Source organism: Epinephelus lanceolatus, chromosome 7 (assembly GCF_041903045.1).
Source record: "Epinephelus lanceolatus isolate andai-2023 chromosome 7, ASM4190304v1, whole genome shotgun sequence".
Classification (NCBI taxonomy): domain Eukaryota; kingdom Metazoa; phylum Chordata; class Actinopteri; order Perciformes; family Serranidae; genus Epinephelus; species Epinephelus lanceolatus.
In genome coordinates, this window is record NC_135740.1 from 12,201,772 (window position 1) to 12,215,273 (window position 13,502).

General features: G+C 41.2%; 2 non-coding genes across 2 annotated transcripts; one reads left to right on the plus strand and one right to left on the minus strand.

Annotated features, from left to right (window-relative positions):
* The first annotated feature begins 135 nt into the window (after window positions 1-135).
* Window positions 136-207, plus strand: trnam-cau (transfer RNA methionine (anticodon CAU)). Its single transcript has one exon. It is a non-coding gene; the product is annotated as a tRNA-Met (tRNA).
* Window positions 208-576: 369 nt separating this feature from the next.
* On the minus strand, window positions 577-648 carry trnap-ugg (transfer RNA proline (anticodon UGG)). Its single transcript has one exon. It is a non-coding gene; the product is annotated as a tRNA-Pro (tRNA).
* Between the last annotated feature and the right edge of the window lie 12,854 nt (window positions 649-13,502).

Genomic DNA, 13,502 nt, shown 5'->3' on the forward strand with positions numbered 1-13,502 from the left:
TCTTTACTTTACTTCCATGCTCCCATTGCCCTGATTGCGGCATCCATTGCTGCTGAAATCTTGGTTCCCTCAAGTTCCCAAAGGTGCCCACAACATTGAACCACAGGTTTTTAAACCCCTGGATTTGAAACATTGAGCAGAGTGGCGCAGCGGAAGCGTGCTGGGCCCATAACCCAGAGGTCGATGGATCGAAACCATCCTCTGCTAATCCTAAATGCTCTGGATGAGGAGTATGTCCCTCTCCCTTCCACCCATGTTCGCTTTGCCATGTTTTCACTTAGCTCCTAGTCTAAAGCTACTTAAAGCCACTACATCACTGTTTTCACAATACCCACACCCCAGGCAACGCACAATAAAACGAGGTGCGGACTTCCCTCTGTGTCACCGGTAATAAGGCAATACAGTGACCAGGCCCAGGTGGTGCTAGGGTCTAGCTACCATGTCTGAAGGGTTACCTGTGGTTCCAAAGGTGTTTGGTGGAAGCAGGGCTCAAGTCTTGGGCCTGGATTTGGGCTCTGGCACCCAATATTCCTCTCCTGCACAGTTCATCAGAAACTAAACAGTCCCCTTCGTTTTGGGCTCGTCCGGGATTTGAACCCGGGACCTCTCGCACCCAAAGCGAGAATCATACCCCTAGACCAACGAGCCAAGCGGAAGAGGAAACGTTGCGGGCTGTCTCGTCGAAAACATGCTTAGATTTGCAAGGAACATGAAATGTCCAATGTAGGGCATGTGTCGCACGTGAGTATGGCTTAGCGGAAAAAAGAAACAGGGGAAAAAAAGCTGCAGACACGAGGGAAGGGCGTCTTTGCCGGTAGTCTGTCCGAGTGGTCTAAGGCGCTGGATTAAGGCTCCAGTCTCTCAGGAGGCGTGGGTTCAAATCCCACCACTGACAGTTGACAATGTCTGATATCAGATAAAGTGACTTAGGTGGTAGCCTGATGTTGTCCCAAATTGCAAGCACCTCTTATTGTTGTACGTAAGGCTGTAAGACTTGTGGGATGCAACCTCTGTTACCAAAAGACGAGCGGATGTTTGGCTGGCTCCGTGCTGACTCTACCAATTCCATCCACATTCACATTGCTATGGTTTAAGATGACAAAGCAGTCTTTTGCAGCCAGGCATAAGCACATTAATGTAGTGCATGCAGTTCAATGCAGCCAGGAATGCACAGATTTGTACATTAGTAGACAAAACAACCACTCCACAATTGCATGGAACAGCGCAGACGAGCCAGCTTGTCAGGTCAAGACTCGGCTGTACACTTACACCTAAAGGAGAGGAGACACTCTTCCCAGGACAGCAATGTTCACATCTTGGCTAGAGAAGAAAGATGAGCCTTCAGTGAACCTTACAGATGTCTTGCTGAGTAACTGACTGGTGGGCCTAACCACAAAAGCATTTAATCTCACACAGTCCACGTCACATCAACCCATCCTGAAGACCATCATAAACCTGGCATTACTTCCCTTAAATAAGACCCAATTATTACCAGGTTTCTGTCACAAACTATTCTCTAACAAGTACTACTGTGCTTTCAATTGGGAAATGTGGACTTCCATGCACTCGAGTGCTCTGCCCTTGCTTGGCTTGCGCTCGTCATAGTGGAGCCATACAGCAGGTGATATTGTTAACTTGAATTTCCTCTGATGAAATTATTCATTTTCATTGATTTGTCAATGACATCTATCAGACCCCTTCTTAGTAGTAAGCCAAGAAGGTAGCAACATTTTTAATTCTGCTTTTCCTGTTTGTGCCTATCATCTCAGAAGCACGTACGTGACCACAAGGTTGACTTTTTGTAATGAAAAACCATGCTTTTCAAATAGTTTCTTCAGTTTTCCAAGGATAATGTCTCCAGTGGCATTACCTTCCAGTGGAATCAAAGTCTTCAAAATCTTTTCCATTAAAATATCTGATCACTGAGATATGTCTGTGTTGTCAGTTGTCAAACAGTCACCATAGCCCCTGTTTTGCTCTTGGGATCGGAACCCCAAACCTCCTCAACCCTATGCCAGAATCATAACCTTAGAGCAACGAACCATGCTAAAGAAGCAGCAGTCTGTGTCCCTTTGACGAAAGCCTGGTTAGATAAGCAACCCTTTGTTGAACTTGAAAGGTGTCTTACTGAGTGACTCACTGGTGGGTCCAATCAAGACAGCATTCGGTCTCACATGGTCCAAGTTTCATCATCCTATCCTGAACTCCATCATCAGAATCAGAATCAGAATCAGAAATACTTTATTGATCCTCGAGGGGAAATTATTTATGTTATGTTATGTTAGGTGCTCCTTGCAAGAGAGGAAAGATACGTGAAAATATAAGAAATTTAAACAATAGTATTAACAAATATATAGTTAAATAAACAGGAATTATTAACAAACATAAACGTAAATAAATATATATATATATACATATATATATTGTAAACTGAACAAGATTATTTACACAAACAGAATATATACAGTCAGGGTGAATGTGGTTATTGCACAAGTTAAATTAAATTATTGCAGTGTGTGAAAAAGTCTCAGGGCCACTCAGAAGGAGGAGTTGTACAGTTTGATGGCCACAGGCAGGAATGATTTCCTGTGGCGCTCAGCGGTACATCTTGGTGGTATGAGTCTCCCACTGAAAGTACTCTTGTGCCTGACCAGCACATGGTGGAGTGGGTGTGAGACATTGTCCAAGATAGTTCGTAGCTTAGACAGCATCCTCCTCTCTGACACCACCATCAGAGAGTCACACTCCGTTCCCACAACGTCACTGGCGTCCGCACAGTTTGTTGGCGTCCGCCACCCTCTCGTATCATACACCAGACACAACTAAGTGCCATGTATCACCGCATTTTCTGTCACTTAACTACTCTCTAGCAAGTTCTGTTGTGCTTTCTGGTGAGAAAGGTGATTTGATGTCATAAAATTAAAAATGCTGATAAATGTCTGGCAGACAGACATAAATGCATTGACAGTTGAATTGTTATACTTTTACAAGTGTTTCAGTAATTTTGTTGTCCGTCTCTATGTGCAGAAAATGTTGCTCTACATTGTAATTTGTATGCAGCTGCAAAGTATAAATAATAAAACACTTGCCTCTACAATCCATATTCCCATTACAGTCAAATGTATGTTAACATTTTCTGAGCTACACAGCTACAGTCTTGCTAAAGTATGCATTCTCGTACAGATGGACATACATGAGGTAATTGATCCTGAGTCTCTTAACAGTATCCTTTGTCATTTTTTTCCCTCCCAGCAAAAAACAGAGGTGGCAGTTTTAAGTCAAACAAGTTTATATTGATTACATGCTGAAATAACAGAATCATCTCTTCTCCAAATGGTCCCCAGTTGAACAAAGAAAGAGAATCATTGAGAACCAGGGAGACATAGTCTTTCTTCTCTCTCTCTCTCTGTGCCACACAGTATTGATGGACACAATAGTCTAATCGCTAAGTGAAAAAGGATTGGCCTGAGGGGAAAAGAGCAATGTAGAGAGAGATGAGGAAAGCCCTTCTTTGTCTCCAATTGGATCACAATCCTTGAGGAAATCTTTTTAATTTCCTATCTCATTTTGATCCTTTTCTCACACTGATATGATGTTCTATATTTGCTCTTTCCTTTAATTTAATTCAATTAAAATTACTTTTTTACACATGAAAAATAAAGATGGTTATTTGCCAAAGCAAATTTAGTGCAAACAAAACAGATAACAGCACATGTAGTTAAAACCACTTGTGTATTGTTTTTATGAATGTAGTAGGATGGAATAGAGGGAAAGGATATTATACAGCAAAATAAATACATCTGCCAAAAGAGTAAAATTATAATGATAGAGATGGGAATATTGAGGACACCTGATCAGTCATTGATAATACCGTAGACTGTATAACATAATAATGGATGTAGCCATCGAGACATCACCCATTGGTTTGTGGATTCCCATATAGAAGTCTTGAGATTGGCATTTTGGTCATTGCCAGGTTGGATGTTTTGAGACAGGAGTGACCATATTTGGTCGAGAAGGTAGAGCTAACCCTAACACTAGCTGCTGGCTTGGTTAGCATGGTGCATTTAAAGCCATATTTAACTTTGATAATGTTAATGCTAATTTTCACTATTAAAAAAAACAGGCCTAAAACCATTAAAACAATGTACTTGCCAAAAAATCGAATACCCAACTCTGTGGGTCTTACAGTACAACCAGTCGTAAAAAAGACATTGTTAGGTGATCAAAATGTTACCATTAACTTTCATGAACTGAAAACACAAAACTACCATCAGCTATGGCTACCTATACTTGGTATATCTGGATTATGTCATGGTTATGTAACTTAACCAACGTTGTTGCGGTCGCAGTGACTTGTCAATTGATGGCACCCACTTGTCACTCAAAGTGGCAGTGTCATTAGATATGAGTAACTTAAATCATTAATAGCATTTAAATGGGTTAGTTATAAGAAAAAAATCAGCCCGCACTGTTGTCATGAAAGGGCATTAGTAAAAGTATACTGAACAAAAATATAAACGCAACACTTTTGTTTTTGCTCCCATTTTTCATGAGCTGAACTCAAAGATCTCAATCATTTTCTACATACACAAAAGACCATTTCTCACAAATATTGTTCACAAATCTGTGTTAGTGAGCACTTCTCCTTTGCCGAGATAATCCATCCCACCTCACAGGTGTGGCATATCAAGATGCTGATTAGACAGCATGAATATTGCACAGGTGTGTCTTAGGCTGGCCACAATAAAAGGCCACTCTGAAATGTGCAGTTTTCCTTTACTGGGGGGGTCTGGGGGGGTCAGAAAACCAGTCAGTATCTGGTGTGACCACCATTTGCCTCACGCAGTGCAACACATCTCCTTCACATAGAGTTGATCAGATTGTTGATTGTGGCCTGTTGGTGTTGTCCACTCCTCTTCAATAGCTGTGCGAAGTTGCTGGATATTGGCAGGAACTGGAACACGATGTCGTATACGCCGATCCAGAGCATCCCAGACATGCTCAATGGGTGACATGTCCGGTGAGTATGCTGGCCATGCAAGAACTGGAATGTTTTCAGCTTCCAGGAATTGTGTACAGATCCTTGCAACATGGGGCCGTGCATTATCATGCTGCAACATGAGGTGATGGTCGTGGATGAATGGCACAACAATGGGCCTCGGGATCTCGTCTCGGTATCTCTGTGCATTCAAAATGCCATCAATAAAATGCACCTTTGTTCACTGTCCATAACATACGCCTGCCCATACCATAACCCCATCGCCACCATGGGCCACTCGATCCACAACGTTGACATCAGCAAACCGCTCACCCACACAATGCCACACATGCTGTCTGCCATCTGCCCTGAACAGTGAAAACCAGGATTCATCCGTGAAGAGAACACCTCTCCAACGTGCCAGACACCATCAAATGTGAGCATTTGCCCACTCAAGTCGGTTACGACGACGAACTGCAGTCAGGTCGAGACCCCAATGAGGACGACGAGCATGCAGATGAGCTTCCCTGAGACGGTTTCTGACAGTTTGTGCAGAAATTCTTTGGTTATGCAAACTGATTGTTGCAGCAGCTGTCCGAGTGGCTGGTCTCAGACAATCTTGGAGGTGAACATGCTAATGTGGAGGTCCTGGGCTGGTGTGGTTACACGTGGTCTGCGGTTGTGAGGCCGGTTGGATGTACTGCCAAATTGTCTGAAACGCCTTTGGAGACGGCCTATGGTAGAGAAATGAACATTCAATTCACGGGCAACAGCTCTGGTGGACATTCCTGCAGCCAGCATGCCAATTGCACACTCCCTCAAAACTTGTGACATCTGTGGCATTGTGCTGCGTGATAAAACTGAACATTTTAGAGTGGCCTTTTATTGTGGCCAGCCTAAGGCACACCTGTGCAATAATCATGCTGTCTAATCAGCATCTTGATATGCCACACCTGTGAGGTGGGATGGATTATCTCGGCAAAGGAGAAGTGCTCACTAACACAGATTTAGACAGATTTGTGAACAATATTTGAGGGAAATGGTCTTTTGTGTATATAGAAAATGTTTTAGATCTTTGAGTTCAGCTCATGAAAAATGGGAGCAAAAACAAAAGTGTTGCATTTATATTTTTGTTCAGTGTAGTAAAAAATATTTTTATTTTTTTTCACCACTCTGTAAATATGCTTATTTCTGCTGTAAAGTTGGGCATTTTAACATAACTGTCAATGGGGATTGAATCACTGTTGAAGCCAGCCTCAAATGGCCGTTCCAGGAGCTGCAGTTTTTGACACTTCCACATTGGCTTCATTTTTCAGTCTCGGAGGTTGCCTCTCGGAAAATACAAACCTCGTACAGTTTCTCAAGGCCCTCCTCCCTTGAATATCTTAAAGTGAAAATTCACCACCTATTTTCGTGGATGTCCAATTTGGTGTTTAAGGTAAATGCAATGAATTGAAGCAATATTTTCTTCAGTGCTATATTAACTTAGAAAGCTGAGTTCACAGCTGAAAAATCTGTTGTTCTTCCTGCATCCAGTGCCGTCATTTGACGTGACAGTGATGAAGTTTGAGGCATGGTCTGGATGCCACTCAAAAACAGAATATCCTTATTCTCTTTGTATGCATTGCAAACTAGCTTTGCTTCCAACTGCAAAAATTGTATTCCAAAATATGAGAGCAGAGGATGTTACAGATGAGGATACATTTTACAGTCTTTTGGGTGATTTGGATATTCAGCCATATTTATTTGAGCAAGAATTTATGCCTGAAGAAACACAACAGAGAGAGGCTGAGGCTGCGGCTGCATTAGCTGTGCAAGAGGACATGGCCAGTGGAGACCCTCCAGAACCTGAGCTGCTGAGAGCAAACAGACTGGTTCTGCCTTCCCTCAAATTGCCCTCCAATGCCAACAGAAACTGAATCATTGTGCTACTATGAATTTCAGTGTGGGCAGTTCTTGTTGAATGCTGTCACAGATGCCAGCCCAGAGAGAGCTTGTGTGTGCATTACTATCCATGATGAAGCTGGTGAATTTCCCCTTTAACTATAACCCCAGTTTACTCTTAAGGTGTAAGTCTGCTTCACACAAAGTGCTTGTGTGTTCATCAGAGCCAGTGTTTGGAAACCTGATTTTGATTTGGGGATCTAAGGTTGCTGTATCTGACAGTTTTGGGGACTTAAAGAAACTGATACTCTGTCAATAACGCCTTCTGTGCTCAGCAACTGGCCAGATGTGTGGAGGTGAGAAAATCATGAAGGTTTGAACATTTTTCTAAAGTTCTGTTTTTCCCTCATATGACTGTCACCAATCTCTTACTTGGAGAGATCAAGGAGGCAAAGTCATGGTGCCAAGAAGCAGCTGTCATGACAAGTTTTTCACCCCACCTTCCTGTGATTGTGGCCATTCAGAACACGTAAGTGCTTTCACCTCTTGACATTGTTAAACAAAGTTCATTTGAAGTAAGCCTTGAGAATGGTGTAGCTCTTTCTGATACAGTCTCATTCACTTAACAGCAGACCGTCCCCAACACTAAATACGCCCAAATGATAATGGTAATTTCAATCAATATTTTTGAAGGTGCCATAAACAACAACATATATGCTCCCCAGAGGATAAACCCTTTCAATTTTGAACATACCATGCAGGCAATTTAACTATAATATTAAGACTGTTTGATTCCATTAAACAATTACATTTGCTGATCAGACTCACAAGTGAACCCTTTTGGTTTTATTGACCCAGTGGCTGTTCCTCTAGTGTCACCCTACTGCAACTGGTAAGACATTAAAAATGCAGAATGCAAGTATGTTGTTCTGTCCAACTCTTTTGTATCGCTGGCTGTAATGAACACTGCAGCCTGTATGGGCCGCTAGCAGTGCTTTGGAGACATTCAAACATGTTGCCAATCAATTGCATCACCACCCTTTCTCCCTTCCTCTTTGCTTCTTTCTTCTTCTCTGTTTCGCTCTCCCATACACACACACACACACACACACACACAAACACGCACAGTCCTTTGCCTCAGTCCATATTGATGACCAGGGTGTAATAACAGAGGTGACATGGTTGACTTGTCTCAAGCAATTATCCTCTGACTCATTATTGGCAGGTAGGGATTGCATGTACAGGATCTGTGTGTGTGTGTGTGTGTGTGTGTGTGCGTGTGTGTGGTGTGTGTTTGTGTGTGTGTATGTGCGTATGTGTTGGAGCTGTGTAGGTGGTAAATGTACCTACTGATACATGGGCATGTGTGCTAAATTCAACTTGCATGCAAACATGTCTATATATGCTGATTCGTGGTGTGTGCGCGCGCATGGGTGTGTGGGTGTACCTGTGTCTGTGGATATACCTAAAAAGGCTAATGGTAATTAGCAGTATTAATGGTGTTAGCCAATTACCCAACGTGCCCTGAAGAGCACTGAGCATTGAAGCAAAGGGCAGGGGAGCTATCTGTCTTCCCAAGGCCAAGTTAGCAAGAAAGGTGCATAATCCAGAGAGCACGCACAACACAGCACAGGAGGAGGCACAGAATCAGACAAGAGGTAGCTGATACACATACTAATGCTACCAGCAGGTACATGACCACACTTAAACACACACACACACACACACACAGATGGCCGTATTTTATTGCCACAGACCAACTCCCATTGACTAGGAGCACTTTACTTCCCCTTCCTAATTTAGTTGTCATGGAAGGGGAGACAACAATTCACAGCTGTTACTCCCTTGTTCCACCATACCTACATTTAAGTAAAAGTATGAAGAGGGAATAATTTATTTGTACTGGTTCATACATCAATGTTACACTAAAAGTTCAGAGGACTTACTCAATAGCTATTGGGTAATTACACTATAAGTTGCAGGCTGTATTATTAAATGTTACCTCTGTTTGTGCTACAGAAATAACACCTACATCATGTCACTAGTTTCTGTCACATTTTGAACACACTGGCTAAAGAGAGCTTCAAGATACAGAAGGGAATGTCAGATATGTTACAACCATCCCTGGTCTCCCCTAATGCAGAGAGGGCCAAAAACCATCTCAGTGCAATCTGGGAAATTTTGAAAAGTAAAGAAAAAGAAGAGAAAGATGTTATATGTTGTTATTAGGGTTTTATACAAATTCAAATTAGACTGGTGGGTAAGAAAAAGAAAAAGAAGATCGAGAAAGTTGAGGTGAATAATTAAAAATATTTTCAAACCATATTTCACACATCAATCTCCCACAATTCAAATGACAGCATTTTCAAATGTCAGCCTCAGTTTTTTCATAAATTCTATCTGTCAGACAAAGCTGCCTGAATACACCTGTGAAAGTGTATTTGTGTGGATGGGTGGATTGGTATATGTGTGTGTGTGTGTGTGTGTGTGTGTGTGAGAGTGTATACACATGCCTGCCTTATTCTTTCTCCGTGTGTAAAGGCCAGTTCGGCAGTGGCTTGTTCCTAGGAGAGGTAACCTTTGCTTGTATAGAAGACAGAAACTCACTCCGACAGCCTGAGGTAGAATTCCCTGGAAACATACGCACACATGAATGCGCACACGCAAACACACATATGAAAGCTTACACTGTACACAAAGAGAGGCCCATGCAGTCACACACACAGACACAGACTGCCAAAGGGGGGAAAAAAACTATTTGACCGCTCAGACAGACTGAAAACAGCAGCTTGGCATCAGGACCACGGAGTCACACACACACACACACACACTTGAATCTGTACAAAACTCACACATGAGCCTGTTCCCCAGCACAAATCGCAGTTGTTCACCAAATTTGTTGCTCACGTTTCATCTGTTGCATTACTTCATGACATGCATTTCCCATATGCAGTTACTTAAAAGGATTTTTATCAACTACTTATAAACCTACGTAGGTAAAATATGTCTTATTTCATGTTTATCTCCTTAGGTTTAGGCCACAAAAGCACATGTTTAGGTTTAAAAAAAAAAAACAATAATTGACTTAAACTCAGTTACTGTTCGTAGAAACGTCAAGTCACGCTAATTTGTTGGTCACATTTCATCTGCTGCATTACTTCATGACGTGCATTTGCCACATGCAGTTACTTGAAAGGGTTTTATCAACTGCTTATAAACCTATATAGGTAAAATACTTCATTTTTATGTTTATTTCCTTAGGTTTAGTGACAAAAGCACGTAGTTAGGTTTAGAAAAAAACATCAATGTTTGTCTTAAAGGTACGGTTGGTAGTAACGTCACTTCACGTTACGTCAAATACATCATATGGCACCCGTTACTCGTGTAGCATGTTACACATACTAGAACATTATGTTATTATTAACACTTTCCCCTCAGAGTATTATTTTAAAGTTGCCAGCCACCACCAGCATTTTTGATCATATTCACAAATCTTTCAAGACCACAGAATAATTTGTTCTATGTATATGTATGTGCATTTTCATTAAAAAATTAGTTATGTCATAGACAGTCATTTTCAAGTACAAAATCAATTTCACATTTACATTTTTTCTTTAATTCTTCACGTCAGTTTGAATTTTATAAATGAAAATAATATTCTCTTTGTGATATAGAGGAACATGTTGCCATGTTCAGTGATCGTTCAGTGTTCTGTTGTTTCTCTCTCTCCTCTGTGGTCGTCTTGTCTGTGTCGCTGTCACCCTCATGGAGATCCTATTTCCTCCCACCAACTTGTTTGCTTCTTCATCCAAATCGGATTCAGAACGTCGATCAAAACAGGATGTATTGGAGTCTAAGTCCATCAGCATCTCCACAACTTGCACAACCGTAACTTTTGCATAGGCGCCGACATTTTTGTGCAGTTTACAAGTGGCTACATTTCTGTAAACATCCGGTTTTCAGCAGATCTTCTTCTTCGTTTGTGTTTGGACATGGCAGTGCTGTTTTATTTCACAAGAAGTGTAACAGCGCCCCCTATCTTATAACAGAGAAAACACATTGCCGGAAAAACTTGTCAATGGTGGGTAAAGTGTTAAAATAACTTTTGGTTTCACACTGGAAATTTTGAACAAATTTGAGCATTTAGTTGACTTTATTCTCTGTGGCAAGATTAATAAAAGATAAACCTTTATTGGTCCCCAGAGGAGAATTTAGATAGCAGGCAAATCTTAGAAAACAGAGCAATTCAGAAACTGCATTTTTCTAGCTTTTACACTATCATACACTATCAAAAGTAATTTCAAAAGCTAATCGAACACCACATATGAAAGCATTTCAACCCAAACACACACACAAATAAACATGCACTGACAGAAATATAGGTATTCCTCAAAATACACACACCCCCAGTCTCACTCACCCCCATGCATGACTGCACACACAGGCTCTAAAACGTGCAGGTAAGCAGCTGTCCGGCTATTGTATGCACTTATTCAGTGCTATGCAAAGAATCACACGTTTTAAAATGCACACACACACACACACACACACACACACACACACACAGGAGCACACAATCATACATACACACACACACACACACACACACACACACACACACACACACACTTGAGGTTCCTGCCAGAGTGTGACTGATTGAATTTCAACCTTCTCCATGTCTGCAGGCCAAAGGCAGCAGCAACCGCTGAGCAACGCACATTTTACTGCTCTCTCTGCCTGCATCAGTGTGGGTGTGTGTGTGTGTGTGTGTGTGTGTGCGCATCTTAATTCTTTTTGTGCCTGGACAGACATTTTTTCTTTGGCATGCATGCACAGGACACCATCCCGGTAGCATGTTTGATTTGTGCAGAGCTTCCACCAGATTTTGTCATTCCACCTGTCCATATGTAAAGGTCACACATATGTTATTGTGTTCTTTAATTCTAACTCCTGATGCTTCCAGTCTTCCTAAAACATCCTCTTCTGGAAATGTTTGGTATATCGTTTTCCTCTTTGTGTCATGCAATGTATGCACCTACTCCAACACTTTGGTCATTTGTAGCATGTGCTGCTACTTTTTATGTATGCAAATTAAATTTTTGATTTAAGCAAAAGGCTCATCAGTGTAAGATAATGACTAATCATGAGTCTCATCTCAAAAGGCCAAAACAGAATGGAAAAGCCTTTAAAGCAGCGTTTAAATAATCAGACACTGTACTACTGCACTGACAATTAATCAAATCAAACAGTGAACTTCATTTCCATGGGTTAGTAGCAAGCACGCAGCACCATGGCCCAATTGTGACGCTTGCACAGAAGTGCTTCAAAACTCAGCCCATTGAAAAGCTGGTGTGTGGTGTCTCTGAAATGTAACTAAATGTTACTATTTCTTCACACAAGTGGTTAGACTCTTAACAGCTAATTTTGCTTCTAGCTTCTTGATGGCAATTGTAACAGTAATTCTGCCATTACGAAGATACTGAGACACAAACAGAAGTCTCTTATGGACACTTCTGGTTGAATGACAGGGATCTCAGCCTGTTAGAATCAGGCTGTGGTGGTTACCTCTTCCTTATTCTCCCCAAGGAAACTAAATAAGAAGTGGGGTCATTACGTCAGCGGCAGCATTCAAATTTTGCATTTTAGTAAAGTTAACTGGGCGGACTGTTTTTTCTTACAACTTCTCAAGGATTATTTCTTACTGATATTTAGGGTGTTATCTCCAAAGGCATCTCAACAGAGATATTGCTGGCTAACATTAGCTAAACAAAGTGCATTGATAAACAAAGTAAAAAATATCGGTAAGTTATAAAGGTACAGATTTATAATAATTTGGTAATAAGCGTCACCCCCTGACAATAATAGGAAACATTCTGAAGAGAGATGGCTGAAGTTAGCCCTCCTAAGTATTAATTAATGTAATTAATAGTTTGAAGGTTGGTTATTAATTTATAATAGAATACATACCTGCTGTAAATACGTGCTACACAGTAAATGAAAGCTACTACTGTCGACACAACTTACACATGCAGCGTAACATATATGATTGACATTTAACTCAGATTTCACGTGGGCTATCTGACTTATATAATGTGTTAAAGAAATTTTATGCCTCCATACCAACAATAGCCATGGCCACTGACACTATGTTTTCAGGTTGTCTGTCTGTCCCATTCTTGTGAATGTGATTCCATCCGCCCCAGTCTTGTGAACACAATATTTCAAGAACGTTTTGAAGGAATGTCTTCAAATTTGGACTTAATGATGAACTGATTAGGCTTTGGTGGTCAAAGGTCAAAGGTCAAGGTCAAGCTTGTGTCCATCTTATTCTCATGAATCTGATATCTCAAGAATACCTTCTCAAGAGAACTTCTCAAATTAGGCAAAAATGTCCACTTGGATTCAACAAACTGAATCCATTTGATTTGGTGGTCAAAGATCAAAGGTCACTGTGACTCTCACACCCCTAGTGTTCAGCAGCGATGAGCAACATTACTACATGCTTTCCAAACTGAAGCTTCTGAGTAAAATGTCATTCACAGTTGTATTATGGTGGCAGTAGATTAAAACGACGCCAGTCCTGACCCCTCCACAACTTCTTACAGAGATTCATAGTGAGTAATAGTGTGAAACAACA